This window comes from Gossypium hirsutum, chromosome A12 (genome assembly GCF_007990345.1).
Source record: "Gossypium hirsutum isolate 1008001.06 chromosome A12, Gossypium_hirsutum_v2.1, whole genome shotgun sequence".
Taxonomy (NCBI): domain Eukaryota; kingdom Viridiplantae; phylum Streptophyta; class Magnoliopsida; order Malvales; family Malvaceae; genus Gossypium; species Gossypium hirsutum.
In genome coordinates this window covers 30387031-30397635 of record NC_053435.1, presented here as the reverse complement: position 1 = coordinate 30397635, position 10605 = coordinate 30387031, and the positions used below count along the sequence as shown (strand labels likewise).

Here is a 10605-nt window from a genome sequence, read left to right as displayed (position 1 = left end):
AATAAAAAAAAACAATTGCGAGTTTCCTTTTTTTTTGACAAAAAATATTTCTTTTTTTCTTCATCATTTGTTACATTGAAAAAAGAGATTTAAAAAATGGTGCAAACAGTAGGAGAGTTTGGTGAACTGCCTACTGAAGATCCAAGACTGCATTTAAGACTTTTTCTAGAAGTATGTGACTTGTTTAGACAACGGGGTGTTCTTGAAGATGCCTTATGACTTAAACAGTTTCCATATTCATTAAAAGATCGTGCGAGAGCATGGTTGAATGCTTTTCTGTCAAGGACGGTGGCATTTTGAAATGATCTTTGTCAAAGGTTTTTTCTATGGTATAATCCTCCAAATATGAATGCCAAGTTAATAAATGATATCACATCTTTTTGACAATCAGAGGATGAGATGTTGTATGAAGCTTGGGAGCGATTTAAGGAGTTACTTAGGAAATGTCTGATGTATGGTTTCCAACATTGGACAAAGATGGAAATGTTGGATTAAATGCGCATACAAGGATGGTAGTTGACGTGTCTGCTAATGGTATTTTGCTGGATAAATCATATAATGAAGTGTATGAGATTTTGGAATAGATTGTCAACAATGATTATCAATACCCTACTATGAGAGTAGGGACTAGCAAAAGAGTTGCTGGCACAATAGAGCTTGATGAAATCACTTCATTAATGGCTCAAGTATCATTTTTAGCTAATATGATCAAAACAATAAAAAGACCAGTTGCAATTCAAGAGATGAAAACAACTGAGCTATCATATGTTTATTATGGTGAAGATCAAGTTTTTTATGAATGCCCATTAAACCCAACCTATGTGCATTACATGGGTAATTTCAACCGGAACAATAATCCATATTCCAACACCTACAATTTAGGGAGGAACCAACATCCAAACTTCAGTTGGAATAATCAAGGAATGGTGAACTCCAAAAAATGTTGTTCGACAGAATTCCACAAATGCACCACTTGGTTATAATCAACCCATGCCACGACAAAATGTTCAACAAAGTTCAGCATCATCTTCTTCATCTATTAAAGCCTTGCTGAAGGAATATATGGCTAAGAATGATGCCATAATTTAGAGTCAAGATGCATCCCTACGAGCTCTTGAGAATCCAGTGGGGAAAATAGCAAATGCTTTAAATTCGAGACCATAATGAGATTTGCCAAGTGATACTGAGTATTCGAGATCACAAGGGAAAGAGCATTACAAAGTAATCACTCTCAGAAGTGGAACTCAGTTGAATGATGTTATTAAAGATGTCATCGAAAAAGAGGATGAATCAAGACTCGATCATGAAAAGATCTCAGAATAAACTGAAAAGCATACAACATCTGGAAAAGATAAGCAGAAAAATATTATGGCAAAATCAGATCATGTTGCTAACAAAAATGCCACAGCAAAAGAATATCAACAACTTAAAGGACGACCACCTCTACCTTTTCCTTAGCAATTTCATAATTCTAAGAAAAATATTTAGTTTAAAATATTTTTGGATGTATTGAAGCAACTCCGCATCAACATACCACCGGTCGAAGCTTTGGAGAAAATGCAAAATTACGTGAAATTTATGAAAGATATGTTGTCAAAGAAGCCCAAATTGGTAGAATTTGAAACTGTTGCTCTCACTAAATGATGCACAGCGATGTTGACGAATAAATTACCTCAAAAGTTGAAGGACCTAGATAATTTTACTATCCCATGTTCAATTGGAAATCATTATGTTGGTAAGGCGTTATGTGATTTAGGAGAAAGTATAAATCTAATGCCTCTGTCTATTTTCAGGAAGCTAGGAATTGGGAAGGCAAGACCCACAATAGTCACATTGTAGCTAGCTGATTTGCTTATCCAGAAGGTGAAATTAAAGACTTGCTGGTCACATTCAATGTATTTAATGCGATGGAATGTACTGATGAGAATGAATAATATCAGGCCATTGACTTGATGGAAATAGTAGTGGAGGAAAAGTTCATGAGATTTTTCAACAAAAATTCTGATAATAATGAAGATTCATTTGAGTGGAGACCTTTGTGTACTTTGCTGGAGTAAAATAGACCTTTCAATTTTAATGAACAATGCTTGGTAGCTCACGAATATTCGCAGGGAGCTATTGATGTCAATGACATGGAAACGAGGGACCCATTTAAAGTTAATGGACTACAGTTAAAGTACTATTGAGGTGCTCATGTAGAGCGAGACAAATAGTCCATTGATCTTCGAGATATTTACTTCAACATTTTGAAAATTATTTTTATTTTTATTTTATTTTTTGATTTAAATTTCTCTTAGTTATTTCATTTCCTTTATTTAATAAACTGTATGAGGGGAAGGGGTCGGTGATGCAGAGCCTATTGAGGCGAATCTTACCAATGAAGAGTATGCACCCAAAACACTGGATGAATAACCAGAGAAAATAGAGTCTATTAGCATTGAGACTGGCCATGAGGAAGAAGAGGAAACAAATCCCTCAGTTGCACCACCAATAGACAACACAACGGCTATTCCACTTCCTTTACTGAACCGATGACTAAACAGGATTGTGAGATCGATCAGATTATTGATGAAATCACCAGATTTGACAATGAAGAGGAGGATGTACCACTCAATTTACTTAAAAGGTTGATGCGTTATAAGATGAGTGCATGAAAGACCATTCACCGAAATTATAGTACGACCATTCAGTTCCAAGCTCGAGAAGTTTTTATCCATTTATTACATCTCATTATGTACATATATATGTTCTTGCATTCATGATTAATATCTGTACATGCATTGAGGAGAATGCATCCCTTAGGTTTGGGGGTGTATTGTGCATCTAGACTACATTAGATATTTAGTTGAGCATGTTGTTTTAGTATTTTTGATCATTTCTCATTCATTTTGCCATAGCACACATGACTACAAAGAATTGTTTAGACTGTGATGAGTGTGTTTTTGTCTATGATGTTCGATGAGGAGCTTAATTCTTCAATAAACTTAGAAAGTTGTGATAGTGGATTAGGTGATTTTAGCTTAGGATAGTTTGCTTGTAAATTGATCCCTAAAATTAGGATGTCCTAATTCCAATTCCAATTGATCTATAGTAAGTTTCTTTTGATAAACTTAGAGATTCTTGAAGGTAAATTCAGTATAATGGAAATACTCAACAATGAATAAATTGACAATGAAATTCAAGGAGAAAAAAATGCCATCAAATACTCCAATGCTTAGAATTGCCAAGGAAGTCAATACTAGTTTGTTTGCTCCCTTGTGCTGTTGACTAGAAAGGTGAGTTTGAGTAAGAGTGTGTAATAAAGAAAATTTGGGGCACTCCACTATAGTAATAGACTAAGTAGCTAAGAAGGTAGTTATTTGCTCCATCCATCTTTTTAGTTAAAAGCCTTAGCTTCATGAGTAATCATGACATGAGTGAGTATTCAACAATTTAGTGTATGCTCCATTGTAATTTTCAAGTCAAAGAATCATGTGACGAGCTGAATCCCCTAGTAAAAAAATAGGCATAATAAATGGATATGTATGTATTTGGGCAAGTATAAGGTCAGAAAAAAAAACAGAAAGAAAACTGAGTTAGTTAAAAGATAAACTAAGTAAATTAAGAGGTACTTGCTATAGTGAAAATGGCATGAATACTTAGGATTTTCTTTCTTTTAGGGAAACATTTTCTACATTGCCTTTGCTAAATAAGCTTATGAAACTTTTCTAAATAAGCTTATGAAACTTGATCAAAGTTTTAGACAAACAGGATTGCTGGGAACTGAAGTGCAAAATGCTCTCTTAAGGGTCTTACAACGCAAAGGTGATTATGTTGTTATGGTAATTCTTAACTTCATACATTCAGGAAAATCTTTGCTTAAGGAGAAGCAATAACATAGGTTTGGGGGTGTGATAACTCTTGAAAAAGAATTATAATTCATTCCTTTAAATTGGGTTAATTGTTTGTACTTAAGTGAACTTAGTTGCATTTTAGGATATTATTTTAGCATTTTTAGAACATTGCATAAGAAGCTTGGACGGGGCTTAAATATTATTATTTGATACTTTTAATTACATGTGGAAAGGTTGTGTGTGGTAGTTTGGCAGGTGCAAGATGTGGAGAAAGAAATAAAGGAGTGAAGGTTTGCCGGGACAAAAGGTTAAAAATTATGCCAACTTGTATGTCATGCCAATTTTAGGAAGATGACCAAGTCAACATTCAACGCATACCAAGTCTCAGCCTAACTCCACTCGTACCAGAAAAATCAACCTAAAAAACAGGAAAAAGGATCATGAGATCATAGGCTGATAACCACTTACCCTAAAGGAAGGGATTTTAAACCAAAGAGAAAATCTAAAAATGAGGAGAAGATATATTGGGTTGTTGGATTCACCCTATGGGAAAAGCCTATAAAAAGCCAAAGGAGGAAACCCAAAAAGGGATAACAATGGTGGAGATCCATAAGTGAAACTAGAGGGTAGCTATTGAGTAGAGACAAAAAGAGGAAGACAAAGGTAGTCCCTCTCAGCCACCACAGGACATTGTGTTGCTAGAGTGTGAACTGGACACGCGTAAGCTATCTTCCTAAGATTTTTCTATTATTTCTTAACTATTTCTCTGTAAATTGATTTGATAAAAACGATGTTGAATGATGTTTTGGTTTTGAATTCTATTTGCCAATCCATGAGCTAAATGTCATAGGGTTGCGATTACTTGATGAAACCTTTATTTTCTTTAATGGTTGAAGCATGGATCTGAATTAATTTGTTGTTTCATTCAATTTTTTTATTTCTAAATTGTATGCGTGTAGTCCCTAGACATAGACAATTGTGCAACATGCCCATAAACTAATTTAATTTTGAAAAGGTTTGATTAGTTGGACTGAAATTGAATGATATAAGCAAGTACTCGACAGATACTTGTAGAAGACTCTATACCTATAGCAGCGTTCATATAGAAGGAAATAGTGCAGGGTACCATATTAAAGGCCTATAGACACAGGCAAGGTAACTTGAGGTTTCTGCTCTCAAAAGAAGCAGATGATTTTAGAACTCTTTTGAGTAGTAGATTGACTACGATTTTGCTGAGGCATTATATATAGAAAATGGTAGATTCTTAATAATCCTGACCTTCCTTATCAACATCGTATATCCCTTATCCCTTGGAGTAGAATTTTTTCCATAGCATTCTTAGTTGTTTATTTGTTCATTTATTTGTTATTCGCATAGTTATTCTGATAATTGCCATTTTATTTTTACTCTTGCATTACCATAGCATTTCCAATTATTTACTAGTTACACATACTGCACATATCATTATTCCTTTAAATTGACACTGTATTCTTATTATTATTTTGGCCATAACATTAATAAAATTTCATTATAATACATGACCACTTTTATACCTAATCCGATCCTTATGGAAACGATCTCACTTATCACTTTATTACTTGATCCGACGTGTATTCTTGCACAATTCGCATATCATTTCACATGCGACAGGTATCGAAGATCTTGCTAGGGTATTGACTAGTTGATTGAACAAGAAAGATCAAGATGATAGCGGATTATGATTATCGAAGCAAGCTAATCACTCATGCCCAGTTTTGATACATATTTCTTTATTTGATTTCTTGCTTTTCATTTATTTAATTTTCATTTACATTCTTAGTATAGTTTATTAAACGCTTCTTTTAACCTTTCACACTATAATTACATTAAAGTATTAATTAGATCTATTTATTTTTAAATTAGAACTAATTTAATGATCGCCTCCCTTGGATACGATCCTCGAAGTACTTACCTACTCCATTGTAACTATATTACAACCTAACCTGTATACTTGCGGATACCATATGTTCACATCTTTTGTACAGGATTTTTACTCTGGACGTTGGTACGTCCAGAGGCATTCAATATGTTAGATAAGTGATCCGATGATTCCAAGTACATGGAGAAGTGTGTATGAGTGGTTGTGTTGGTGAAGTATATCTATGTGTGTATGTATGTCTAGAATGCATATTGTGAATTCTTGATACGTTAGAAGCATGTACGGAGTTATGTTTTAGTTAAGAAAATATGTTAGATTGCTTGAATGTGAGTTCTAGTGGATGTATGTTGAGTGATATGAGATGTGTCTTGGATGTGTTTGTATTGGAGAGTTTTTAATGTGAGTTAGGTCACCGTGGTAGTAACTGGTGAAGTCTTTCAGGATAGTAAACACGAAATTGTAAAGGAAAATTCTATGGCCATGGCATACTCTAAAAAAGGATCTATTGAACGACATGTATTGAATGGGGCCCTCTGCATATCCTAAGGCAGTGATGGGCAAACCTTATGTGGTGTGAGTTTAGGCAAGTCCATACTGCAAACATGACAGTAGTGGATAACCTTTGTGGTTTATCTTGAATGAAATGCCTTTATGGTGTTTTTTGAATGAATGGTCTTTCGGGCGTACTCTAAATGGATATGGGGCTTAGTGTAACAACTCCTTTCTAGTGGTGTTGAAAATAGTAGTTTTGGAACCACTATTTCGACAAGCGAGTCAATATCTATAGAATTAGTATAAGGTCGTATTAAAATATGGTTAAGAAATTTTAACGTTTAAATAGTTAATTAAAAAAATAGGTTAAATTGTAAAAGTTACAAAATTGAGGATTTATTAGTTAAAGGTGTTAAATAATAAATTAATAAAGCTACAAGGGTTTAGGTGGCAATTATACCATAATTAAATGGTATGTGCAGTTTGTATTTGATTTGTTATATTAATATATGTTTTATTAATTAATTAAGGAAAAGACAAATAATGTTATAATAAAACAAAACAAAAAATGTATCATCTTTTTAATTATTCTTTATTCCACCAGAAAACTATCATTAAGAAGAAGAAGAAAGCTTTAAAATACCCTATCCATTTGATTAATTGCATGTAAGTAAAACTAAGCCCTTTTTTAGAGATTTTTATGCTTTTAGGATCATTTTAACTTAATCTAACTAATTCGGGGGTTAATTTGTGAAATTATTAAAGGTTTAGGGACTTACCATGATTGAATTAAGTATGTTTGTAAACTTAGTTGATAGTTTCATGAGTGTGATAGTTCGAAATAAGTATTTTGTTAAGTGATTTTTGATAATTTTAATGTTTAAGGATTTATTTGTGAAAATAGTAACATTTCATTTAAATATGTTGAAATGATGATAAAAATGGGTTGATTATGAACCCTATAAAAATCGGCTGGCATGAATTTTAGTTAATTGTGATTAATTTGAAAGTTTCGAATTTAGGGACTAAATTGCATAAAAGTTAAAATGTTGGGGGTAGTTTTGTAAATTCACATTAATAAGGGTTATAGGCTTGAATTAATTATATAAGCTATTTGAATTGTTTAATTGAATGAAAATTATTATCTAGATCAATAAACAATCCAATCGGACTTAAATCGTGTAAAAACTAAAGTATCAGACTAGTTGTTGGCTTTGTTTTTGTAACTGTTTTACTCATCAACATGAAGGGCTAGATAATGTCTTTCTTCTTCTTACTTGTCGATGTATAACTAGGTATCGTGTAATAGAAAATTCCTCAAATTCCTGGAGGTATTGGCTTGGGCATAGAAATGGAAGATCAGGTAACTTGTGAATCCAACGATTTGGTTTATAAAAATTCATGAATGAAATTATCATATTTCCGCAAGTCAATTAGCCGCGAAATCTAAAGATTGACTTTTTTTCGTAGTTGCACAAGAGGTTTTGTTTTTTGGTGGAAGCCCTTTTTTATTTTAAGGAGTTACGATGTAAGTTTGTATAAGGGTTAATTTATTTCTTATGGATTTGTTTAAATGTTAATGAATAATTATACTTAGTAACTCAAATATTTATTGTGCATTATATGCAAAATTGGATTAAATTGTCATAGTGATCAATTGATGAATTTTTTGAAAATGTGAATAACATGAAAGTGAGTATGAAATGCTATAATGGATGAAGTTCAATGATAAGGATATGTAATGTGTCCTGTTTGAACCTTGAGCATACCTAGGATACAAATGACATGTCATTAGGGGTTATACTATTTCGGGTGCTGGTCTTGGATGTTTTATCGATGGCTGAGGTCTTGCATTTGTTGCAAATTCTCCATAGCTCATGTGAGCAGCATCGTGTAGCTTAAAATCTCGACCCACAACTCATGTGAGCATTACAAATACAATTACAATTACAGGATACATGCCCACTTTGTGTGAGCATGGTTCCCGTGTGTCCGACGTTGTTTCATTTGGTTCAATGGGTAATAAAGGTATAAGTGAGTGAATTTCAATTATATGAAATGTTATGTAATCATGATGAATGGAATGGAAATGTTGGTATAATTGTTTTGATTGAAATGAATAAATGATACATGAAGGAAAGGTGATAAATGTATTGTAAATTACTATGCTTCTAGCTTACATGCATGATATGGATGAATCATATATTTCATGTATGAATTCAAAAATTTGTGATTTTGGTGATGTAAATAGGTATTGGATAAATTTATGAGCATGATAATGGTGTTATACATGAATTATATAAATTGAGCCTAATAGGTAAGTTTATGTTTAAGATTATACGAGCTTAGTAAGCACTAGTTGCTTATGCTAGTTGTTTTCTTTTCTTGTAGATCATCGGAAAGCTCGATCGATTGGAACTTAGTTGGAGCACATACTCACTATTCGTCTATCATTTTGGTAGATGTTTTTTGTTATTTTTTTGGTTATAAATAGGATGTAATAGGGACTTTAATGCTATTTTGTCAATGTTGTATGGTTTAAGCTTGTTTCTAGCTTACTTGTATATATATGTCCATGATTTTAGCTTGTAAATGTCTATGTAAATATGTGTCTTTGGTACTTTATTCATGCCTTTTGAAGTAAATGACTTACAGTAGAATGGGATTTGAAAAAAATGGTTAAATAGTATATGTGATGTATATTTAAGGTTTAGACTTGTAGCATTGAGTTTGAATTGATTTGGTATATGAACTTTAGTGATGACATATTGGTTAGACACATAGGTTGAATGATTTTGGCATATTTTAGGTAAATTTGAATGTGTTTTAACCATGTGAATGTGATGGGTAAAAGTTTAGTTTGGTGTCCAAGAAAGAGTTGATAAATTGGATTGAATTAGGGGTCATTTTGGTAGCACACTAGCTGTCACACATCTGTGTGCCATACACGGCCTCCTTACATGGCTGTGTGCCTTATTGATTTTAGGTGCAGGATTGTTCAGACGGTCTTAGAGAGTTACATGGCTTAACGACATGACCATGTGACCTATGCATTAAGTTGTACATGGTCAACGACATGGCCCTGTGACCCTGAGTTACACGGGCACGACTTGTTACACAGTTTGGCCACACAACCATGTCCCTAAGCCATACGGCCGTGTGGCCCTGTTTCAAAACTTTCAAAATTTTCATGTTTTTCTATTTTGTTTTGATTGATCCTTGATTGTTTCCAAACTATTGTTAAGGTTGAAAAAGTTCGATTTAAGGTGCATAATTGTACTTATGCTGTGAACAATATTTTAATTTGAATATTTGACATTTTATTTAGTAAATGATAGGTTTAATGATATTGATTGTTGTGATATGTTTTGTAAAACTCTGTAACCCTAATCCAACAACAAAGATAGGTCAGAGGTGTTAAAGTTGGTGGTGTCAGAGCTCTAGTTTAGTTGGTTCTCGGACTGAAAGCAGCTTGTATAGAGTCTAGAGAAACATGTCATTTTATAACCTATGAGAGTGTAATGTCTCTTGACTGAAATCGATGCTGTTTTTGATATAGATAAAAGATGTCATCTAACCGAGCTAATTCCAATGAAGCTTAGAGTAATGCTTTAGCCTTTTGTACAAGAGGCTATTCATAGTGAGCTCGTTTCTGTGGGTAGGGGAAGTGAAGCACAAGAAGCCTTCTTCAATATGACGTCCAAGTGGTTTACATATTTTAGGTGAACAAATCATATCGCTCAACAACCTTCGCGTCCTCCCATACCCCAACCAACTCTCCCTATTCCTCAAGGTTTGGAACATGTATGCTTAAATAGGCCTCCTATTGATAAAATTTGCAAATATAGGGTTGAAGAATTTAGTGGTAAAGTTGAGAATGATCCGAAAAAGGCTGAATTCTAGTTAGAAAATACCACTAGAGTTTTCAATGAATTATCTTGTTCTCCCAACGATTGCTTGAAGTGTGTGATTTCTTTGCTAAAAGACGAAATATACTAGTGGTGGAATAATTTGATAACAGTTGTAACGTAAGATCATGTAAGTTGGGAATTTTTTCAAACTGAGTTTAGAAAGAAATATGTCAATCAACGATACTTGGACAAAAAGTGAAAAGAGTTCCTTGAATTGAAATAGGGACACAAAACAGTGTCTAAGTATGGGAGAGAATTTGTTCTACTCAGTAAGTATGCTAGATATTTAATTCCAACAGAAACTGTTCTTGTTAGGGCACTTGAGTTGAAAGAATTCGTTGCTTTTGTTAACAGAGCTTAGAAGATGGAAGATATCAACAAAGCAAAGAAAAAGGTAGGTTTTGAAATTCGAGATGATAGTAAACAACATATGGGAAAATCTTTCTCTTCT

The 10605-nt window shown here is 33.3% G+C and overlaps 1 pseudogene; it reads right to left on the bottom strand.

Annotated features, from left to right (window-relative positions):
* Positions 1–354: 354 nt before the first annotated feature.
* Positions 355–454, bottom strand: LOC121211587 (uncharacterized; annotated as a pseudogene).
* Between the last annotated feature and the right edge of the window lie 10151 nt (positions 455–10605).